This window comes from Bemisia tabaci, chromosome 4 (genome assembly GCF_918797505.1).
Source record: "Bemisia tabaci chromosome 4, PGI_BMITA_v3".
Taxonomy (NCBI): Eukaryota; Metazoa; Arthropoda; class Insecta; order Hemiptera; family Aleyrodidae; genus Bemisia; species Bemisia tabaci.
The window spans coordinates 61,046,133-61,067,827 of NC_092796.1; the positions used below are offsets into that span (position 1 = coordinate 61,046,133).

At 40.2% G+C, this 21,695-nt stretch overlaps 1 protein-coding gene across 3 annotated transcripts in view; it reads right to left on the bottom strand.

The window, feature by feature from the left end:
* LOC109031771 (uncharacterized) overlaps positions 1–21,695 on the bottom strand; it is a 209,334-nt gene that overhangs the window by 169,084 nt on the left and 18,555 nt on the right. The window contains exons 2-3 of one of the 3 annotated variants that reach the window (XM_072300209.1): positions 14,471–14,544; positions 12,770–12,796 (exon numbers count right to left, since the gene is read on the bottom strand). The gene's annotated coding sequence lies outside the window, so the exon portion shown is untranslated. Of the gene's footprint in view, positions 1–6,863; positions 7,387–12,769; positions 12,797–14,470; positions 14,553–21,695 lie in introns of those variants that run through there. The other 2 variants (XM_072300208.1, XM_019043513.2) reach the window with 2 other exon arrangements.

Below are 21,695 nucleotides of genomic sequence, written 5' to 3' on the forward strand. Positions count from 1 at the left end.
ATTCGTGAACGTGGCAACTACTGAATATTTGGTTAAAAGGTACGAGAAAGGACAACAGTGCAGTAGCCCGGTTATCAAGATTCTATCACTTAGCCGATTTTAAGTTATTCGTTTTTAAACCTTTTTAGTGTTTTAGTGTTTTAATACGTTTTAACAGTTTTTAAACCGAGTTTTTTTAACATTCGAAAATTTATAATTCTACGTCAGTGGTGTTTTTAGTTAAGTGCTTGTTCCATCCATTTTTCAATAAATATGAGTTCATTATCCGAGGTCATTCAAAATACCTCGGCCCTGTGGACGGACGATTATGAGGAAGAGGTGCTACTAACTTTAAAGGACACTCGGACTGGTCTGAAAAGAAACCGTAATTTTTATCATATTCATGACAAATGTCAACTGCAAGAAATGTTTGGTGTTGAAAAAGCTGTACGAAAATGCGATGGTCGCGTAATGGTGACGAAATCTGCCGTAAGGGATATAATTAATAATGTTCACTCCTCCATAAATCACAAGGGTGAAAAAAAACCCACCTGAAGCTTGCTGAGACTTATGGAAACATTCCAAGAAGTATTGTGACCGCTTTTATAAGTGAGTGTGAGCGCTGCACAGAGAAGCACCGCAAAAAGGAGATTGGCCCAGGCATTGTCGTGAAACCAATAACAGCGACTGCCCTGAATCAAAGGGGTCAGGTAGACCTCATTGATTATCAGAGTCTGCCCGACGGAAATTTCAAGTGGATACTTCATTAGAGTTCATTACGAAATACAGTTTCCTGCGTCCCTTGACATCCAAAAAGGCTAGTGAAGTGGCAAACGTACTCCTTCACATTTTCTTAGATTTTGGAGCTCCCCACATTCCCCAGAGTGACAATGGTCGTGAATTCACCGCCGAGGTCATCAAGGAGTTAGGATCAGTATGGCCAGGACTTCTTATGGCAAATGGGCGACCAAGACACCCCCGAAGTCAAGGATCTGTTGAGCGAGCCAATGCAAGTGTGAAGGATGCTCTTGTGGCATGGATGCGTGATAACAATATGAAAAAGTGGAGCACTGGCCTGAAGTTCGTTCAATGGGGTCTTAACACTACCTACCACGAGGCCATCAAAATGGAGCCATATTCGGCAATGTTTGGTGTAAAGGCTAAAATGGGAGTTGCCTCTTCTGTGCCCTCCTGTTACCTTGAAAAACTTCAAAATGCGCTAGACGAAGAAGTGTTCGAAAGTGTCATTAATGGTTGTCAAATTATTACGGATGCTGTTATTGAAATAGCCGCCGACATTGAACCCAGTGACATAACAACAGCAGTACAATCAACTTACTTTCTTATTACTTACTACTTGCTTTCAATATTTTCATGCCCCAGTTCACGAATTGGGCAATTACACAAATTGAGTGTGAGCGTTTTTTTCATTTTTTGCCCAATGCGTGAATTGGGCAATTTTTTCCCGCCCCAATTCATGAAATGGGCAATTTTGGTGCCATTTCACAATTTGGGCAACAACATTGCCCATTTCATGAAATGAGCAAAAATCTGCCCAATTCATGAACTGGGCAATTACACGATCTGTGCGTAACACGTATATGCTGAAAAAGCTCTACTTCGCACAAGTTTGGGAGCGAAAAAGTCCTTCTTTCTCCGAGAAAAAATAATGCTTGCTTTTAAAACGCTGATATGATTTCGGGAAACACCTTGTCTTTTAGTCATAGTTAAAATGCGCAAGTGCAACCGCGACCGAGAAAGTATAGGTACGCCCATAGGACCTAGAATCCGCTATACGTATTGTACACGCAAGAGGAACTATACACTGGAAAAAAAATACATTGGCATACAGTCCAGACTCTTGAAAACATTGACAAGAAAAATAACTCTTGATTCAATCAGATTTAAGCTTAAATCAAAAGGAAATTCGCTTAAATTAAGACGCTTGGTTCTTGATTTAAGCTTAAATCTGATAGAATCAGGAGTATTTTTTCTTGTCGATGTTTTTAAGAGTCTGTACTCTAGATCCAAGGTGTTTTTTTTTCCAGTGTACTGTCTCTGTGTTCTTCTTTTAGGATACGTACGCAAAAGTGTATTAACCTAACCTAACTCGACAATTCTGACCATTCATCAATTGTCTAGAATAAATAATGCGAAATCGAAAAACGGATTATACGTATAATAGTTGCCAGAACCAGGGCATAGGCAAATAATGACGACGAAGGTGATGTGAGTGCCTTCATTTTTCGAAGCGGCAACTATTATCGCACGAAGGATATTTTGTAGTGCACCACGTGAAATGAAGGTGGGTCACTCGGAGTGACTCGAGCACCATCACGTGAGACCCCGAAAACTCTTTTTGCCCTCATTTCTCCTTCATCTCAAGTTCTTAGATGTCCCCTGATAAATTACGGATTGAAAGTGCCGTCAAACTGAATCAGTGAAAATGAAAACACTCCAAATCGGAAAAATGAAAATATATACAACACACAAAATTCTGCGCAGTAGCTTAAATATTTTTTCGAGTGATTGGTCTAAGTTAAAGCTATTTAGTGTCAAAGTTGGAACACTGCAAACGCCTAAATTGAAATGGATGCGCCATCTCCAATGGCTTTCATGAAAATTGCGCGTCTAAATGAAATTTGGACTTTTTTAAGCTTCCGAGTTGGTGTGTTTTCATTCTTACAGATTCAATCACGAATTGAGTTTGGAACTATTTCAGGTGTTCATGCATGGTGCTGCACTAGATATTTTGACCAAGAACCATCCGATAAGACACGCGATCGGTACCATGTTCTATCGTCAATTAGTTAGCAGCAAACCTGAGAGCTGAAGTCTTTTAAGGATAAGTTCCTAAATTCACTTGAGATAATCTCAGATCGTTCACCGAGTACGAGTATTGTGTCTCCGCGAGCAGTACTACAGTGAGAATTAAGAAATGAGAACTTCACTTCTGATTGGCCTCCTTGTGGTGTGCCTTTGCGGCATCACGAACAGTCAGAAGGATTAAATTTTCACCGGTCGCAAAGATTATAGACTGGAATGGATCGGGAAACCGGGGGCACGTCAAGGAGCAAACGAAATAAGAGAGGGGTCGGAGGGATGGAAGTTGGAAATGAGTTGATCAAAGTTTATGCGAGACTGTATAATCTACCTGTCCGATTGTGACAACAGGACCCAAAATGTCTTAACCCTCCCTAAGAAAAAGGACATCAGGAAACTCGCTGCACGACCGCCATCATCGGTGCGATACATCGATTGATCTGCGGGCCGATTATTGAAATTGATAGACAAAGCTATAGACAAAGGAGAAAAAAGAGATGTGGAGAGATTCTATTGGTGGAAGCGGGTGGTTGCAATGGACAAAGGAGGTAGTTAATAGACTAACTAACAGCAACCCACGAGAGATCCGATAGTTAGTCCATCATTTTCTCCCTCAATCTATAGGAACCACCCATTTCAACCAATAGGATCGCTCCATACTCCCTGTGTCTTCTTTGTCTATAGCTTTGTCTATGAATTTCAATAATCAGTCCGCTGCTATTTGAACCTACGGAAAAGGATCGATGAAGAGTGTTTGCAACGAACACCTTAATAATCGATTATTTACCATAGCTTCGAACGGGGGAAATATCGATAATCGATCACTCACGCCTTTCCACTGGGCACCAACCCCCGGGTTCTCTCGGCACGTCGCGTCGCATCAAGGATGGCTCCCCGTGCCGCCGCCGACGGACTGAATACCCCAACGGTAATCATGACGTCATTCTCATGAGTTAACGGTGGGGGACAAATAAGTGTGACAATATATGTGGAGGAGGAGCAATTCAGCCACCTGCCTTTGATGTTCCGGTCTGGCCCGGAAACATTATTTTCTTTCCTCTCTACTCCTTCTCCGGGAGTCTGTCTCGCTCGCTCGGCACATTCGGTGCCATTCCTCCGGTCCGGTCAGACGCGTCGCTTGGCCAATTGATTCCTGGCATTTTTTATTGCTCTCTTCATTTCGCTCAACTCGTTTCCTTGATTTGCTCCCTTTTGCTCCGTTTGCTCCGGCCTCCGCCGACTTTGGCTCAGACGTTGCTCCTTATTGGAAATTCTTTCCACGAAACGCCTTTTGTCAAGTCGCCCTCAAGTCTCGACGTCTTCCATCGTAAACGTCCTTAAATCGTCCCTCCTCTGACGTAACGGCGTATCGCCAATTTCACACGAGCCCCAGAGAGCATGGATTTATACGTAAAACAGAGCTCACTTGGAAACTGAGATACGCTTTTTCGCCAGAGGAGCGACGAAATGATAGAGGCACGCTCATGACAAATTCCTCACATTGTAGTAAAATATATCGATGGCCGAAGTGCGAAACCACGTATATCACGGTTTGCAACGTTGCAGACTTCCGGTTATTCTTGGTGTTTTCCTGGGGAAAACTAGCCGATGTAATATCTTATTGATTTTTCCTCTCCACCAGCAAAATATCCTGTGTAAATTTCAAGCGATAAATTTGGCTCGTTTCTCTCGAAAAAATAAAATAGGAACGGAGATTTTGAAACGGCGTAATGGAGCTACGTGGTTTCGCACTTTGTTCATCGACATTGCGACTTGACGGAGCTGAGTAGTTTGGGTGGTTTTTTCCCCAATACCATCAGACAACTCGTCATTTCGATCAGTTCAGTTTAGCCCACGGCGAGAGTGCGTCCAATGCGTCCTACATTCAGGCCCGCCACATCCCATCTCGGGCCCTGGTACCAATTTTCTGGCCCGGGCCCCTAGCACAGGGGGGGGGGGGGTCCCCTTTTTTAAAAATTTTTAATCTATTTGGACGCATTATGAAGCTCTTATGATGGAGATTTTCCATCAATTTCTGCAGAATAATTACGCCTTTTTGTTTACTTTCACCGCCAAAAACTTTCGAATTGTTGCATTCAAAACATCTATAAATTTTTTTTTGAGGGGGCAGATGATAATTTTCAATTCTATGGGGAGCCGGGCTCCCCTGGACTCCCCTTTCGTACGTCTATGGCAAGGGAGTTAAGCCATTGAAGTCGAGGATGCCCAGAAAGGAGCCTCTTAGCATCCGACAACGGAAGAAAATGAAACACAGTTACTAAAAATATCATTCTACATATACTCAAAATCTTGAAAATCTCTAAAAAAGTAAGAACAATTGTATAGTGCCCTAGCGTGTTTTTGAAACTTTATTCACCTTTTGCGGAATTTTTAGGGTAATTTTTTCACTTTTCCTTACGAGACAAGGGTTACACATGAATTCGTAGTGGTTTGTCACCTGCGTCACGGGCCCCTCCAAGGCCCGGGCCCCGGTACCAAGGACCCAGTATCCCCCCCCCCCCCCTTGTGGCGGGCCTGCCTACATTTCATTTTGTTTGCAGCTTTCAGGTCTTACTAGCTCGCAAGATTATTGACGCTACTTTTCTGAGAATTTGTATTTACCAAAAAAAAAAAAAAAAAAAAAAAAAAAAAAAAAAAAAAATGAAAAAATTAAAGGACAGTTCTCTTTGCAATTCATTTGCGGAAAAGCGCAAAGGACTAATTCTTAGAATTGAACTACTTGTAAGTTCTCTCTTCTCAAAGAAAGAAAGAACCAACCGCGATTGTAATTCTGTAGAGGGGTGTTTGTATTAGAAACAGAGTGACTCTGAATTTAAAAAAATCTCTATAGTTGGTATTCATGCATCTTCTTGAGGGTTGTTAGAGCATGCATTTAAATGCAGTGTCAAGGCTGTGTGATGGCACGGAAATATAGAGAAAGGGAAGGGTGGGATATAGATGAGAGGAGGTCTCTTTCTTTTTTATATATGTCTTCATTTTCCTGTAACGTAAGGTACTAGTTCTGTCAGTTCTTTAACAATTAAGAGTACTCACAGAACTTTTTATCGATTTTCCACGAAACTAACGAGAAAAGAGAATCGAACAACTAGCACAGGATAATACGACAAGGAAGACAAAACTTTTTATACATACCTATTCCGAATAGTATGCAAAATACGAAACGAGATAAGAAAAAGTTTGTAGGGACTTTAATTGGCAGCAACAACTCGATTCGCACTTCTTTCCACTACTACTTCCTGCAAGATCTCCTAGGAACGTAACTATTTTGACACATAAGAAAACTTCTGGTTTAATTAGTAAAATGAAAGCGCACGGTGCTGCTAGACCTCTTTCGCGACGTAAAGCGGCGGAACTCAGTCGGGGTGAATTCCTGTGTTTCAGTTTTATTCTCTTGACCCAAAAATGGCTCAAAATAATGGAGGCGGTCAACGCAAATGCAAGGTGTAAAGATCATCAACGACGATCAGCGACGATAGTTTGTAAATCAAATGTACCCGACTGTAATCTGCGGGCTCTGTGGTTAGAAATTATGAATATACCCGCGTCCCTATACATCCCCGAATGATCTTTACGTCATTTTTGTGAATAGGTACCGAACAATCATACACTACATTTAATTATACAACTAATCTGAATTTATCCTTCGTGTTGATTTGAACAAACCCTCGGGCTGTTGAGAGCTCCAAGTTGATCTTTTCAGCATTAGTTTAGAATTTAAAGACAAAACGAGCATTGTTTAGTGTCGTAAGGGGCTGACATTTTAAGGGGTGTAAATAATTATTAGTGCTTTTCTAGAGAAGTCTCATGTTTCCGAGAATTTTTTTCATTTTTCCAATTTCAAGATGCGTTAACAATATCGTAAATAGTGTCAACTCGGTTCTAAATATCCAATTCGATAATTTATCCACCCTATATATCCATCGACAATGGGGTATTCTTATATTTCACCCTGCTCATACCCATGTCAACAAATAATGCTGTTATCATGGGAGTTGAGACAGTTGAGTTGTGGAAAGTATAAAATGCTGCATAAGATTTACCTGCTTCCGCAGTCCATAATTAACGGTGCCACGATAAGACGAGATGAATTGCGAAGACACAATGTCAAAACAAACACTTTTCCGATCGGCAATTTGTAAACATGTAAAAGTAAACAAGAACTATTATAATTTGGCACTTTTCTTTACTGTTTTCGCTTTCAGTAAGGAAATCGAGCTTTTACAATAAAAATCCGATCCCACACACTTTGGACAAAATAGCTAAATCCACTAAATGGGATTATGATACACTACCTATTCACACACTACGAAACCCACTCATTTAACTTATCCATTAAATCACAGTGCGGTTTTCTTGTCAATGTTTATTTACAATCGCGGCAATTCGGACCGTCCTTGAGAAATTTAGATGCAGGCACCGTTGCGATTCCTGGAATCGTCGGCGCACGACACTGGGACGACGACGTCGACACGGGCGAAAATCGCGCGAAATCCCCAGAAGGAGCGAAGAGGTCGTGAGCGCCGCAACCGGGGCCGGAGAGTCAAGGGGAGATCCCGGCACCTCACTGATAAGAGGTGAAGCTAGCCCACGACCGGGGCTTCATTCACCCGCCCCCGCCGACCCTCCCACCCCCCGCCGCCCCGGAGCGAGGTGCCCCGCGCGTCTGCGCACGGCCACCCGACCCGCGGGACGCACGCTGCCTCCAAATCTGCGCGCCCCGCCGTGTCGCAGTCCCGCTGTGGGCATTGCGCCGCGATCCGACAAGCGTGGAGTCAGACGGTGTTTAGAAAACACGGACCCTGCGATGAGCCCTCCAGGCTCGAACCTTTGCACTTCCTGCATCCTGCATGCCGTCCTGCCTCGCGCCAATCCCGCACCGCTACGCCCCCTCCCCCTCCCCCTCGTGTGCGGATGCATTTTGGCGTTTGTGGTGTGACATGACGTCTAGCCGCCGCCGTGACAGTTATCTCATGAGTAATTAAGTCAAGAAGGTGGACGACTTGAATTCAATAAATGAGTGAAAGGAGTGAATACATTATTAAAATTAAAAAAATGTAAAAAAAGGGAAAAAACTGATAAAATTAAGAAAATCGAATTGATGAGAAAATTAACGTATGTAAATTAATGTGTTTTAAATAATTCTAAAAATCCAAAAATTACACAAAACTCGTGAAGAAAAAACCGCGCATGAAGGGAAACTTACATTTGGCTGAGTATGGTCTCACGAATCGAAATCGCACGAAAGTCAAATTAAGCACATAAAAAAAGTGTTACATTTTTCCAAATTAGCCTGTCCGGAATGAGGCATTCAGTTCAGTAAACAGAAAATTTGTTGCGTGGACACAGAAATCAGTACCTAGTAATTACGGCCAAATTGCTAAGTGCGTGGAATCTGCTGTTTTTAAGGAGCATAAATTGCCCGATCAGAATATTGAGGATAGTCAGAAGAGTTGAATTGCCGAGAGTGGGTTTGGCTAAGCTTTTGATTTACTTTCAACTACGCACAGGAAAACTCTAACCCTAACTAACCGTAAAAGCGGGGTTAGTAACTGGGGTTTTTCCCTTTCTTTTTTGAATTTTCACAGAATATTCTTCGAATAGAGAAGAAAAATCACGGAACTTTTCAAGGACTGATATTGAGTAGTTTCTTGCTGGAAAAATTAATTTTGACGGGAAGTCTTCGAAGTCTCTCATTGATTTAAGAGTACATCTAGTTTGATGATTCCACCTCATAATTTAATTAATTTTCGCGACGCGATTTCTGCGCACTTGAAACTTTCCAACCAATTTTCATGAGTATACACTCTATATATATTGTCGCCCTATTCGGTCCGGCAATTTGGTCCACTCAGAGATTTGATATTTGCAACTTTGCCAACTTGCCATTTGTAAGAGCAAAAAAATTCCAAACGCAATCGGTAAAAGGCGAATTCGGGCATAAGTTTTTTTAGGGCGGAATCAGTGGGACAAAAGACTGGCCGTGACCATCGATAACGCAATTGGTTCATCTCCATCGAGCATTTGTGTATCATTTTGTATTTTCAAATGTAAAAACTATCGTCAGGAGTTTTTTCATACTTTGGGTATTTGTTTAATTGATTTTTTCTTTTTGTTTTAATTCTTCAAATTCAATCACAATGCTTCAAGCCCCTAAAAAAAAAGGTTTCAATTTCTTACGGCGTACTTAAATTGCATCTATGCATTATGCAAAATCTCTTTTTATTCGTTCAGAAATATAGTCTCTTAAAAGTTTTCGATTCTGTTGCTGAAGGACTTCTACAATGAAAGGCCTGGCGAGTCCTTTGAAAAATTTTCCGAATGAAGTTAGGTTTATGATGTGGCTGTTTTATTATTTTCCTGAATTAGTGGAGAAACCACGAGAGATAAAATATAGTACTTGTGTTTTAAGTGATCCACACTTCACAAAGAGAACTGCATGCCTCTTGGAAGATTCATGGCCACATAAAGAATTTATTGAAGCTAAACATTTGTCGCGATACCTAAGATTTCGGAGCATCGTTGAAGCGCCTTCATTTCTGAAGCAAGCAGCAACTCATACGTTCTCACTTACTCATTGGCTGCTGATTTCATATATTCAGTGTACACTGTACAGTGGCCTCAACGTCCGTCAGTATCCGAAGATGGGTAAAATGACTAAATATGAATGAAAATAGGAATTCACAATTGTCCATCAATGCCAGCGGTTGATTATTGAAATTGATAGACAAAGCGATGGATAAAGAAGATTAAGAGAAAAAGGGAGCAATCCAATAACTCGAAGGAAGCAGGTGGTTGCAATAGGATCGCTCCATTTGCCCATTGTCTTCTTTGTCTATTGCTTTGTCTACCGATTCAATAATCAGCCCATAAAGGGCTCCTCAATAGGAGCGAGTTTAGGATATTCGTATCATTCAGCGTGGCTTCTCGGGTATCGATCGACGTGAACCGACGGTCACCGATCAATTTGATCCACAAATGATAAAAAAACTGGTGTCGATTAGATCGACAAGAATCGATAGATTAATAGATACGTGAACCAATTCGATCGATTCACGGAGCTGCCGATCGATTAACGATTTTATCGACGGATTCACGGATTTCTCGATCGAACGTTGTCGATCGAATCACACGCCGATCGGTTTGCGGAGTTGGTATTTTTCGATCGAACCATGTCGATCAAATCCATATTCTCTGAATTTATGTCAGGACTAAAATGTTGACGACTTTCGCGCGGGACTGATAGGAAGCCGGGGATTTTTCATGTGCCATAATTTAGTATAACCGCGGCGCACAGTGGAATGAGTCAATGGAATAGGTAGGTCACGAAATTTCGGACAAAAACTGCTACTTTTGAAGTTTATTTTTCAAATTTTAAAATTAAATGAGTGTCCAGTAGACATTTTTACTAAGAAGCAATCAAAAGCAACAACCATTTTTGAAAACTCAGCGTCATTTATTGACGGAGTTAAAAGCATTTAAAGTTTCTACACTATGTCCGACCTTTCCAATTACCTCGATCCACTGTGCGGCGTACGAAGGATGAAGGTAGAAGCCGATGTGACCCGCACAGCGAGCGGCTTAATCAAAAAGAAAATAAGATGAGAAATCATCGGGACGGTAAAGGAGGATAAAAAGTAGGATGGGTAAGTATAATTTTTCTCTCTCGCTCATCAGTGATGCGGCGCGGTGGCGAACAACCGACGCGGTATTTAGCGGGAGAGTATTCCTCAATTTGAAGGCGAAAAGTCGTGCGCGCACCCCACATCGCTACAAAGAACGGAGAACAAAACAATGCTTACTTTAACAATGAATCGAGCAACTCTGGATTAACAGATGACAGCAACGTGTGCACTGCTGGGCTACGGAAAAACGCTGCATGAACATTTCAGAGTTGTCAGATTTTCTCTAATAAAGTTGGTATTTGCGAGGTAAGTTATAAATATTCTATCTCAACATATACACATTATGCAGATCTGATTGCGAACAGAATTCTCTGACAAATTGAGAGAAAAATAATCACAGATTTCCGTGAAATTCGTGTTCTGTCGTACGAAAATGTGGCAAAATGCGAAGGCGCTTACGGCGTTTCTCCTAAGCACGGCATGCAGTGCAGGGTGAGGGAGTCCGCGGAGAGGGGTCGCGTGTTCAAGTGCCTGCAAAAGAGATGATACTCCAAAAGCCTGCTACACACAGTTGTCAAATTAAAAGTGGGGGGGGGGGGGGTGAACTGCCTAAGCAACAATTTCAGTTTTCCTCTTTCGAAGTGATCCCCTGCACCAAAAACTTCGTGCGACGTGGATATGTGATATGGTATCACGCGAAAGTGAAGGAAAATCTTAGCAGCTCACCTGTCTTTAATTACTGACGTTTATGAATGTGAGCATTGTTAAAGGCGGCAATCGACGGAGCAACTATTCGGACTCCGGAGCAGGTATGAGATGTGGTATCAGACGAAAGTAAAGGAAAATCTCATAACTGACGTTTATGAGTTTCGGCCATCTTTGAATGTAGAAATCAAACTATCGATTGATTCATACGGATGAAATCAATATAATTTCAGAGCTTTTACAGTAATTTGCCTGAATTTTACAATAGAAAAAACTTTTTCTAGCTAAATTTAAAAACACCACATGTACCATTCGCTCTTTTGCCTATGCCAATTTGCGCGTCTGTATATGTGAACCAGAGGTAGTGTTTTCCTATCGCAAAATGTAGTCAAACTATAATATTACAGTGACTGGATTGATAATTTATTTTGATAGCAAAATTTGATAAAATCAGAATTTTGGAGACATTGAGATACTCTGTAAATCTTGAAACATCAAGCTACTACACTTTAACTGTCACTGATTAGATGCGGAAGACTTGGGTGGGCGCGTGGGCGTGTATCAGCGTAGCTTTGAACAAAAGACGAGTTTTCAGTCTCTCTGCAACTTGTATTCTCTTTCTCAGTCGATGTCATTCAATACAATACCTTAATTTACTACTTTTATTTAATGATGTATACCTATGCCCGTGAAAAATGGAAGAATAATTAAATTCGGTCTAAGAGCTAAGAAAGAAGAAGACAAAAAATACGCAAGCATTACCGCAATATCGCGGCGAACACGCGATCATTGTTCCAGAGTTTTCGTAAAGCGATTGCAAATGGCGTGTACGCAAATTTTACAGCGGCTGATGAAGTACATTAAAGATCACACAATTTTCACCTCAATCGCAGAAACTTTGCAAATTTAATATCGATGTGAGCATTATTTCCATGAGCGTTGTAAACTGTGATGGGAAAAAATCTATGATTTTCCTTCAACTTCGCGTGATACCACATACCTACTCCAGAGTTCGAATAGTTGCTCGCTTCCTTTCCGGTGGTTAAAAAGCGAGAGATTTCGCGAATTTAATCTCAATATCATGAGAATTCAGTGATATTCCCAGCGGATTCCTAAAATCCGGAGATTACGCGCTTTTCATCTCATGGTTTCGCGGAAAAGCAGCTATTATTCCTGCGATTTTTAAAAAGAAAATGAGAAATTACGCGATAATCACCGCAATACCTCGGCAAATACTCAATTCAAAAAATCAACGACGTGATGGAATTAGTCAAATGTTTGAACATTGCATAATGCATTAAGTGCATTTAGCGATCCACGACCGACTTTCCTAATCTTTTTAGTTTTCATTGACGGAAGGACCCCCTTGAAAGTTCGATCCAATAACTTTAAGAAACGGCTGTAATTAATGGAGTCAATGTATCTGCTTGGATAAGAATGCCACTTGTCTCTGATGACCATCCACATCGTGGAATTTTGAGTTATTTTTCCACGCTGATTACGCATATTTTCCCGCCTTTGGGAATTTTTGAAAAATCGATCAAATAAAATTCAAAGTCGGCTATAAATTATGGAGTTCATGCAGCAATTTGTAAATCCAGAAAATTAAAAGAATTTACCTTAAGAGAGTCTCGTAGCTATCGATTCTGAAACAGAAATGAAACGATCATTATTATTACGCTTTGCATTTACATGGAGGAGAATACGAAGGAGATAAGTTAAGTGACACAGACACTCAACGAGCATGTTTATTAATTTGTAATTTTGGTTTTTTGAAAAATAGAGAGGGCAGTTCGAACATAGAAATTGTGAGCACTTTTTTCTTTCATGATGCCTCATTGGCGATTTTTGAAAGTTGGCAACAGTGTTTTCCCTCCTTTTAAATACAGGTAAAACAATCGACTCGTACTCGTGGCGAGGCTGCTTGCCTCACCTAAAAATGGATATTTTCAATAAATTTGAATGGAGGGAAAACATTGTTACCAACTGGAAAAATCCCCACTGGACTGGTGTGCTACAACTCCTGAAGATTTCAAGGCATAAGGTTTATGACTTTCCCTACAAATTTTTATTCAAATGAAATTAAGTATAATTTGATTTGCATTTGTTATGTTCTTTGAGTGTCTAAAATCAAGGAAAAATGTTCAAAAAGTATTTAAAAAATATATATTCAGAGGTTCGGCAGAATTCGAATATGTTTTTCCTCAGCACAACAGTGGGGCATGTTATGGATTTTTTCTTTCTTTTTTACACTCTAGAAGCACCGTAAAACATAATTGGACTACATTTTGAAATTAGGAACTATGATTTCCGGCTCACTTTAGAAACACGTACGTGCCATCAATTTCCATATGCAGATGAATGTTTATACACAGGATTCAGATATTGTAGTTCCTTGTTGCAACATGTATTCCAATTCCTCATCAATATTGCACCCGAAACGCTGAGGACACACTAAAAATTGAGAAACGTTCTAACAGTCCATTTTAACTCAGTCAAAAGGTCTTTCCCCGTCACTCTTAGCCCCATCATGGATCTGATCCCAAAACCTCCTGCTAAGGTATGCAACGAGAAGGCTCTTGCAACTGTTGTGGTATCTCGCACGGATGAAGGCTCCTTGTCAACTCGAGAAACGCTCATCATTGCGTTGCGTCGCATCGCGACTATTAATTGCCGCACCAAATATGTATTTTCAAAAGACATAGATTAAATAAAGAATGTTCGAGTGAAAAGCGCTTTTGACCAGACATAAATCAAAACGTGACATCAGTTACGTGTTTTTGTACTGATACACCTCACTTGCTGCTAAAAATGCTAAGACTACAATTTTATAATTAGGAACGACAATTCTTGGCTCATTTTAGAAACGGCAAACGTGCCATTAGTTTCCCTATGCAGTTAGGCGCTTTAATGTATGAGCCGAAAATTTTAGATCCTTAGTGCAAAATACAGTTAAATAAATAGTTCTTTTCAACTCCGACTGTCAGTTCATTCGGAGGCAGATAAATGTTAGATCATAATTCGTCATTTCTCCCACAAAAAAGCGTAACTCCATTTCAATGTTGCCAGACATATTCGCGGAAATTGCATTTTTACTACGGGAATTTTGAGAATTTCTGACTGAGAGTTTTACTAATGGTTTTTCTGATCTCATGCAAAAATTTGACACATTTTCGACGAAAATTAAGTAGGTTTATTCTCATAAAAATTGAATTGTTGGAGTCAATTTTGCAACCTTGAAATGGAGTTACGTTCCTTCAAGCGAAAGACGACGATTTAAGTGGGGAGAGAAGGTATAAGTAGAATTTTTAAGTACGTACCAGCAGAAGGTTATCCAATTGCCCGACGCCAGGCTGAAAGCACTCACGATCACAACACTATCACTGGAACTGAACTGAAAAACTTGGCCATAAAAAGATTTGAGAAAATGTAAGACACAGGTTTGTATCCTACACTGATTTAAATTCTGCCCATGTTAGGTGGTGTTCAAAACGTATACGGTCATATAAAGCAATGGATATGGCTGATAGAATAAGGCAACGATAAAAATGGCTGAAAGATATAGTTATAGAACTATATAGTTTTGAAAAGTCAACTGGATTCATTCCAGAAATGTATACAGTCTATTCTCAGTTCCACGCTCATTTCAAACCGTACAAATATAGAGCTTCAGTATGTTGTTCATTACTTATCATAAATTCTGATTGTAAATCGAGAAAATATTCGTCAGAGGTTTAATAGTCACATCGCACATGCTCCGTTTTCCAATAAATGTTATTTCTATTAAGTCTGGACGTTTGGCGTCCAGAGGATGCTGTAGAGCATCAAAATTTGATTACATTCTAAACTGGAGGTTAAACCGCCGTGAAAGCGGCTGTTAAAAAATAGGTTTCTTACGCTTCCGCCGGAGAGCAATTTTTTAAGTGGTTAGGTGGTTTGACAATGCTTCTCCAATAAGTGATTGAATTGTAGGGGGAAAATATGAGCAGTAATTGAACCCAAATTTTAAATGCAGTTGCCATGGGACAGAGATGCAGAATGATATTCTTTATCAAATGTGAACGATTTAATGGAGTTTTCCCCCTTAAATTACCAAATTGGGATTTTATTACTTCAACACATTTCATGGGATACTGAATTCATTGCAGAGGTTTTAAAATAATCAAGAAGGTTTTTGAAGTTGCATAAAACTTCACTTTATGGAGTTAAATGATACGTTGTATCTTTCCCAGTAGATCAATTATGGCAGAGCACCAAATGTTGTCACTAAATTATGTAAGCCTTTAAATTAAATTTTGCATTCACATTTCTCTCGTCAGAAAGAAAGGTACAAGCTCTTCCAACTAAAATCATAAATATTACACCTTCTATATACTGCGAAAGTTTCGTCTCATGATCAGCTCCTTATACTCAGCATGTTGGTGGAAAAATGATTTGACGTTGAATGTTACGCAATAACAATTTATGTGTTATGTATCCGCACTTTTCTTTCGTTGCTAGTAAAATAAGATGAATAAATCTGTAAGATAAAATTAAGAAGTCTGAGGGCCTTGTCTAATCATTCTACATACATCTCCTGAAGAAAAATCATGGGCAATTCCGCCACAAGGCGTTACACTATTTTTTTCAGAGATCATCATTGTTCTTCAAATTGTTCTGAAATGTCTCTTACTATGAAGTAAAAAATAGCTTGAGCTTCCGACTCGACTCAACTCATTAATCTGCAAGGGGCTTTCCACTCGACTCAACTCATTAATCTGCAAGGGGCTTTCCACTCGACTCTTAAATCTACAAGGTGCTTTCGGCTCAATCCATAAAAATCTCCAAGCTGAAATAACAATTTTAGAAAATCTTGCAGTTCCATCCTTAATTTACACCATACTCTCCATAAACTCTCATCATTAAATATTCAACTATTACCACGCCTCAACTCATAAAAAGCATATAAACGCGGATAAGACCACTTTATTCTGCAAGTATGGTGAAACTCAACCACGTTTAACTTACATTTTAACTTTATGAACTCACATTCTTCTCAAATTTCTCTCATCATAAGAAAAAATATTAAACGTATACTTTCTACTCAACTTGTAAATCTAGGTAAATGTGGATTTATTCTGAAAAAAAAAAATCACGAATTCCGTGAATATGCAATTTCGTTATATGCGCTTTTAATCCCTTCAAACACTCATAACAAAAAAAAAAAAAAAATTATAAAAATCACTTTCAGCTCGACTGATACGTCGGCATGCTCATATAATTTACATAGTGCATCATAATTCGTACCTATTCATGCTGAGGTATCATGTGCTACTTAAATTTCAATTATGGGCAAAAAAGCTGCTTTTGACTCATTTCATATACCTGTAAAGAACTTTTAACTTATCTCATTTTGCGAAGAACTTTCATCTCTGCTCATGTATACCTACATACATTTTACAAACTGATACGCGTCTAAGCGGTTGGTACAAAATACATGCTCCCGTGTTAAGACTTTAGAGTTTTTTTTCTCGCAGATCAGCACTCCTCTCTCATTTTCTTATCGGGAAAAACAATTTGAAAATATTTCAAACTCAACTCTTAGGTGGATTTGCATGCTGATGGCTACGTGTTTGGATTGAGGAAATTGCCCAATTCAGTATCTAGGTTTCAGTACGGTTCTAGCCTTAAAAACTAAAAATTTCTATCCAAATCCTCTCATCATTGGTATTTTAAAAAAATTAATATGCCATTAACTCATAACCTGCAGGCTAACGGACACATTTCAGTTTTGATTACAGTCACAATCAAAATGACTCTACATCTTGGTAGCTTATTTCACCTCCTCAAACGAAAATCAACAAATTGGACGCAGATGGATTATTTTCCATAAAAATAGAGGATCATGAATCATTCGAGATGACAACCTCACATCTTTAAAATCAAAGGAATACTCAAAGCAAAAATGTTCCTTCTCATTCTCAAGTCCGCTCGGAAATTTTGAGGCATGCCACCGCTTCCTGCTAAATTAAAACGAGAATAAAAAGGGACGGAGAAAAACGAATGTGGGAGAGAAGAGAATGAGGGGAATAAAACGAGAGAGGAAGAAAATGGGAAAAACGCATGCAGGATTCTAGGGGCTAAATGAGTGTCAAACTGAATTAAATTAATTAAAGAGGATTTTCCGTGAAAAGGTGATATTTTCATAAGGAAGGAGAAGAAAACGGAAGGAGATTGAGGAAAATGTAAGAAGTCTGATGATGCGATAGGGAGAAAAATTGAACAGGTAGATGTTAGTATATGAATATAATTTTTTTTAGAAAATTAGTTAGAAAAATAATAGAAACTTGGGAAAACAAATTAGAAGAAAGGTGCTGAAAAAAATCAATTATAAAATTATTAGGATAAAAATCTTGATAAAAGAAGACAAATTGACTTGACATCGTGAGTGTGTGAATGCGAGGTAGAGGAATTAACTCAGTTTCATCGAGCCTCTCCTCCCTATACACGGAGAAAAAAAGGATCGTTGATCTTGCAATGCTCATAGTGAATATTCCAGGTTCAACCTTTTCTATTCTTAGTTACACTGTAACCTTTCAGTTAAAAATTCTCTCATCTCGGAAACAATGCTGCACTGGGAGCCTGGAATTCACTTCGAGCACTGTAAGAGCAACGATCCTTGTTTTTCCGTGCAAGGATAGTTCTCAATCCGCTAAAACAAAAAAAAAACGAAGAAAACAAGAGGAGAACAAAAAAAAGAGAAAAAAAGAAGGTAAAAAAGCAAACAGAGAGAAAAGAGAGAGAAAAGAGAGAAAAGAGAGAGAGAAGAGAGAAAAGAGAGAGGAAAGAGAGAAAAGAGAGAGAAAAGAGAGGTAAGAGAGAAAAGAGAGAGAAAAGTAAGAAAAAGAAGAAAAAGGAAAAAGAAGAAAAGAGAAAAAGGAAGAAAAACATTAACTACACAGACAAACAGGACACAAAAACACTACACTTACACAGAAAGGTAAATAAAAAATAAGAAACACAGCAAAATAAAAAATACAATACAAGAACGGAAGGAGAGGAAGGAGAGGGAAAGAGAGGAAGGAGAGGGAGGAAAGGAAGGAGAGGAAGGAAAGGAAGGAGAGAAAGGAAAGAGGCATGGAAAAGAAGGAGAGGAAGGAAAAGAAGGAAAAACAAACCTGCCACGGAAGAAAGAAGTTTGCGTCTGAAGCACAAGGTAGCTCTTGTGTTGCAGACCCTCTTTTTTCCGTGGCGGGTGACCATGTTAAAGTAAAAATGCAGCAGCAACCAGCCCAAGGGTTTAAGGGGACACTATCCAGCGGAGGTCCGGCCAGCGGTCGGGGCGGGGCCGCGGATGGCTCCTACTCGTGCGTCCAACGATCCGACGTCCGACAGTCGGGCTGATGGCTCACCAAACGGTCCTTCAGACTTTCCGTCAGACGAAATTCTACCGACCTAACTTCACTTTCATCCTATTGTAGGATTTTCAACTATGGAGCGCCATCCGTGTCAAACCCGTTCATGCTTTTCCATTAAGAAGCGTGTATGATATCAACTATCGTCCCAGGAGCTCGAAGAAGGGCCTTGTGAGAAGCGGACTAGCTGCAGGAAGATGATCATCTTTATACTCTGATCGCATAGCCTCGCAGGGGGCCCTTAATGGCAATATTTCGGGGCCCCATTTAACATTTTTACCCCCACCTATCAGGAGAGGAGCAGAAGTGGACTGGTTTAGGGAAATAGGGGGTGATGACCCCCTAAACTTTGGTGTGCCCCTTGCGGCAATATTCCGGGGCCCCATTTGACATTTTAACCCTCGCCTATCAAGAGAGGAGTAAAGGTGGATTGGTTTAGGGGGCTAGGGGGTGATGACCCCCTAAACTTTGGTGTAATGCCCCTTGTGGCAATATTTCGGGGCCCCATTTGACATTTTACCCTCGCTTATCAAGAGAGGAGTAAAAGTGGATTGGTTTAGAGGGCTAGGGGGTGATGACCCCCTAAACTTTGGTGTAATGCCTCTTGTGGCAATATTCGGGCCCCATTTGACATTTTAACCCTCGCCTATCAAGAGAGGAGTAAAGGTGGATTGGTTTAGGGGGCTAGGGGGTGATGACCCCCTAAACTTTGGTGTAATGCCCCTTGTGGCAATATTTCGGGGCCCCATTTGACATTTTAACCCTCGCTTATCAAGAGAGGAGTAAAAGTGGATTGGTTTAGAGGGCTAGGGGGTGATGACCCCCTAAACTTTGGTGTAATGCCTCTTGTGGCAATATTTCGGGGCCCCATTTGACATTTTAACCCTCGCCTATCAAGAGAAGAGCAGAGGTGGACTGGTTTAGGGGGCTAGTGGGTGATGACCCCGTAAACTTTGGTGTAATATCCCTTGTAGCAAAAGTTCAGGGCCTCATCAGAAACTATTCTCCCTAGCTTTCCTTGACATGATAGCCCCCCCACATTTTTTCCGGGCGATCGGGGAGGCATGCATCCCCTCCCCCGGTTCTGGCCATGACATTACGCCCGCATCATGGCCCTTCTTGACACCCCTAGGACAAAATGTTGACACAGTTGGCGTTCCATAGTAGAAAAACTCAGGCTGAAAGTAAAGTTAGATCGTTAGAGTGCCGTCCGACGGAATGCCCGATGGACCGTCTAGCGAGCCGTCCGCCCGACCGTCAGACGGACCGTGTGGAGGCACTTTTACCGGAACTGACGGCGACGGTCGTCATTGTACGCCACGGTCGCGAGATGCAAGTCGCTCCTGCAGCGGAACCTACGAGGCCCCCCTGAAAGAATCACCTCGAGGGCCGTGTTCATTAGTCGTTCCTTCAGTGACTCCTTTCCTTGTGGGTCCTCTCATGAGGGGAAATCTCAGATGAAGTTCCGTCATTAATGGAGTAATATAATGTTTTAAAAAATGGAAAAGGTTGACGAATCTCGAGAGGAGTTTCAACAGGAACGACTATTACATAACACGGCCCTCAGGCTCTTGGTCGCGTTTCCTCTAGAGCGCAGCACGGAGCCGCGCCCTAAAACGCGCCTTCAATTTTAATTTTCACCTCTTTTAAGCCTCATTTACAGACCAGGCACCCACCGTTGAGATTCTAGTGGAATCGAAGATATCTTTCAAAAAAACGATACTATGAAAAAGACGGAGTAGGAAAGAATGGTAAAAATAAGTATATGGTTGTAACAATCAAAATAGGTAAGTGCACCTTCAGTTAAAAGTAACTTGTTTTATTTGTGTTTCTAGTCAACAGTAATAAGTTTGAATTCAATTCATGATTTTATTTGTTGCTTCATTTCTCAATTTATTAATCATTCTAAAGTAAAATGGCCAAGAATTTTTGCAAAATTCGCATTATTGTAGGAGGAGCTAAGATGGACGATGCGAGCATTAAATCGAAGAAGTATGTCGGGTTACAGAACTCAATGATCATTCCTAAGCATTATATTTTCTTTCAAAGAGGACACATTATTAAAACTCGATTCACGCATTGTAATGAGCATTCGTAAACCTGTATTTCATCCAGGCAGTGAGCGATCAACCGGCATGCACGTTGACTCGTTAAGTTCCGATAATTTGCATAATCGATTTAAGGTTTCATGGAGAAAAACTTCAAAAGCGAAGCCTCGGCAGTGAGCGCCTTCAAATCTCGGCGATACTTCACGCTTTGCTAGGCAGTTGGTTTAGTTGTCTAGATTCCAACAAAACTCAAAGGTCACTGTTTTCACTACACGCACTCGCGGGTGTGCTAGTTGGTCCATTCAAGGAGAAAAATGCCGGCTTGAATTACAACTATGATTCTCGGTACTTATTACTCCGTTTTTTGCTTCTGAATTCCTTTTTTTTTTTAAATTAAATTAAATTGCCTGCGCTATCTGCTTTGATTACTGCTTTCACTGCTTTATCTGCTTTGCCTTTTCATAGGTTACTATCATCAAGAACCGACGCAAATCTGATTCTAGAGCTTGATGCAGAGGTGCTCAGAAAGAAATGCATTAAAGAAGTGGTATATTTGGAGCTTCAGAGTATGAAATCAAGATTGAACTTCATTAGTTTTGGGTAAGAATTCGGATTAGTTGTAAATGAAAATTTTGAATGAAAAGTTAGTTTTCATCAATCATTTTTTGACCGACGATACATCACACCTAAGAGAAACCACAGGGAAACTGTAAAATAATAAAGTTTTCTATAGCTGCGATTATGAATAACTGCGGGGGAATACGAGATGAAGGTGCGTAACAAAATGACGCACAGTATGTTCTTCGTAAGAAATAAACTGAAAAGAGGTCTCGAAAAAGATGTTGAATTTTATGAATTTCATCTAAAAGAGGAAGGAGATTCAGTATTATTTGGCTTCCTAAAGCTTTGCTCCTAGAATTGCTCTTTAAGCAGGGGCCTAAAATTATAGTTGACAATTCAAAAATGCAAAAATTTAGTTTGAGGATGAAAATAAATGTGATTATTTCACAATTATAATGATAGTTTGTAGTGTTTCGATTCAATATTTACACTTGAACACAATAAAACGGAAGCATTCGGAGCTGCTAAAAAAGTGTGGATGC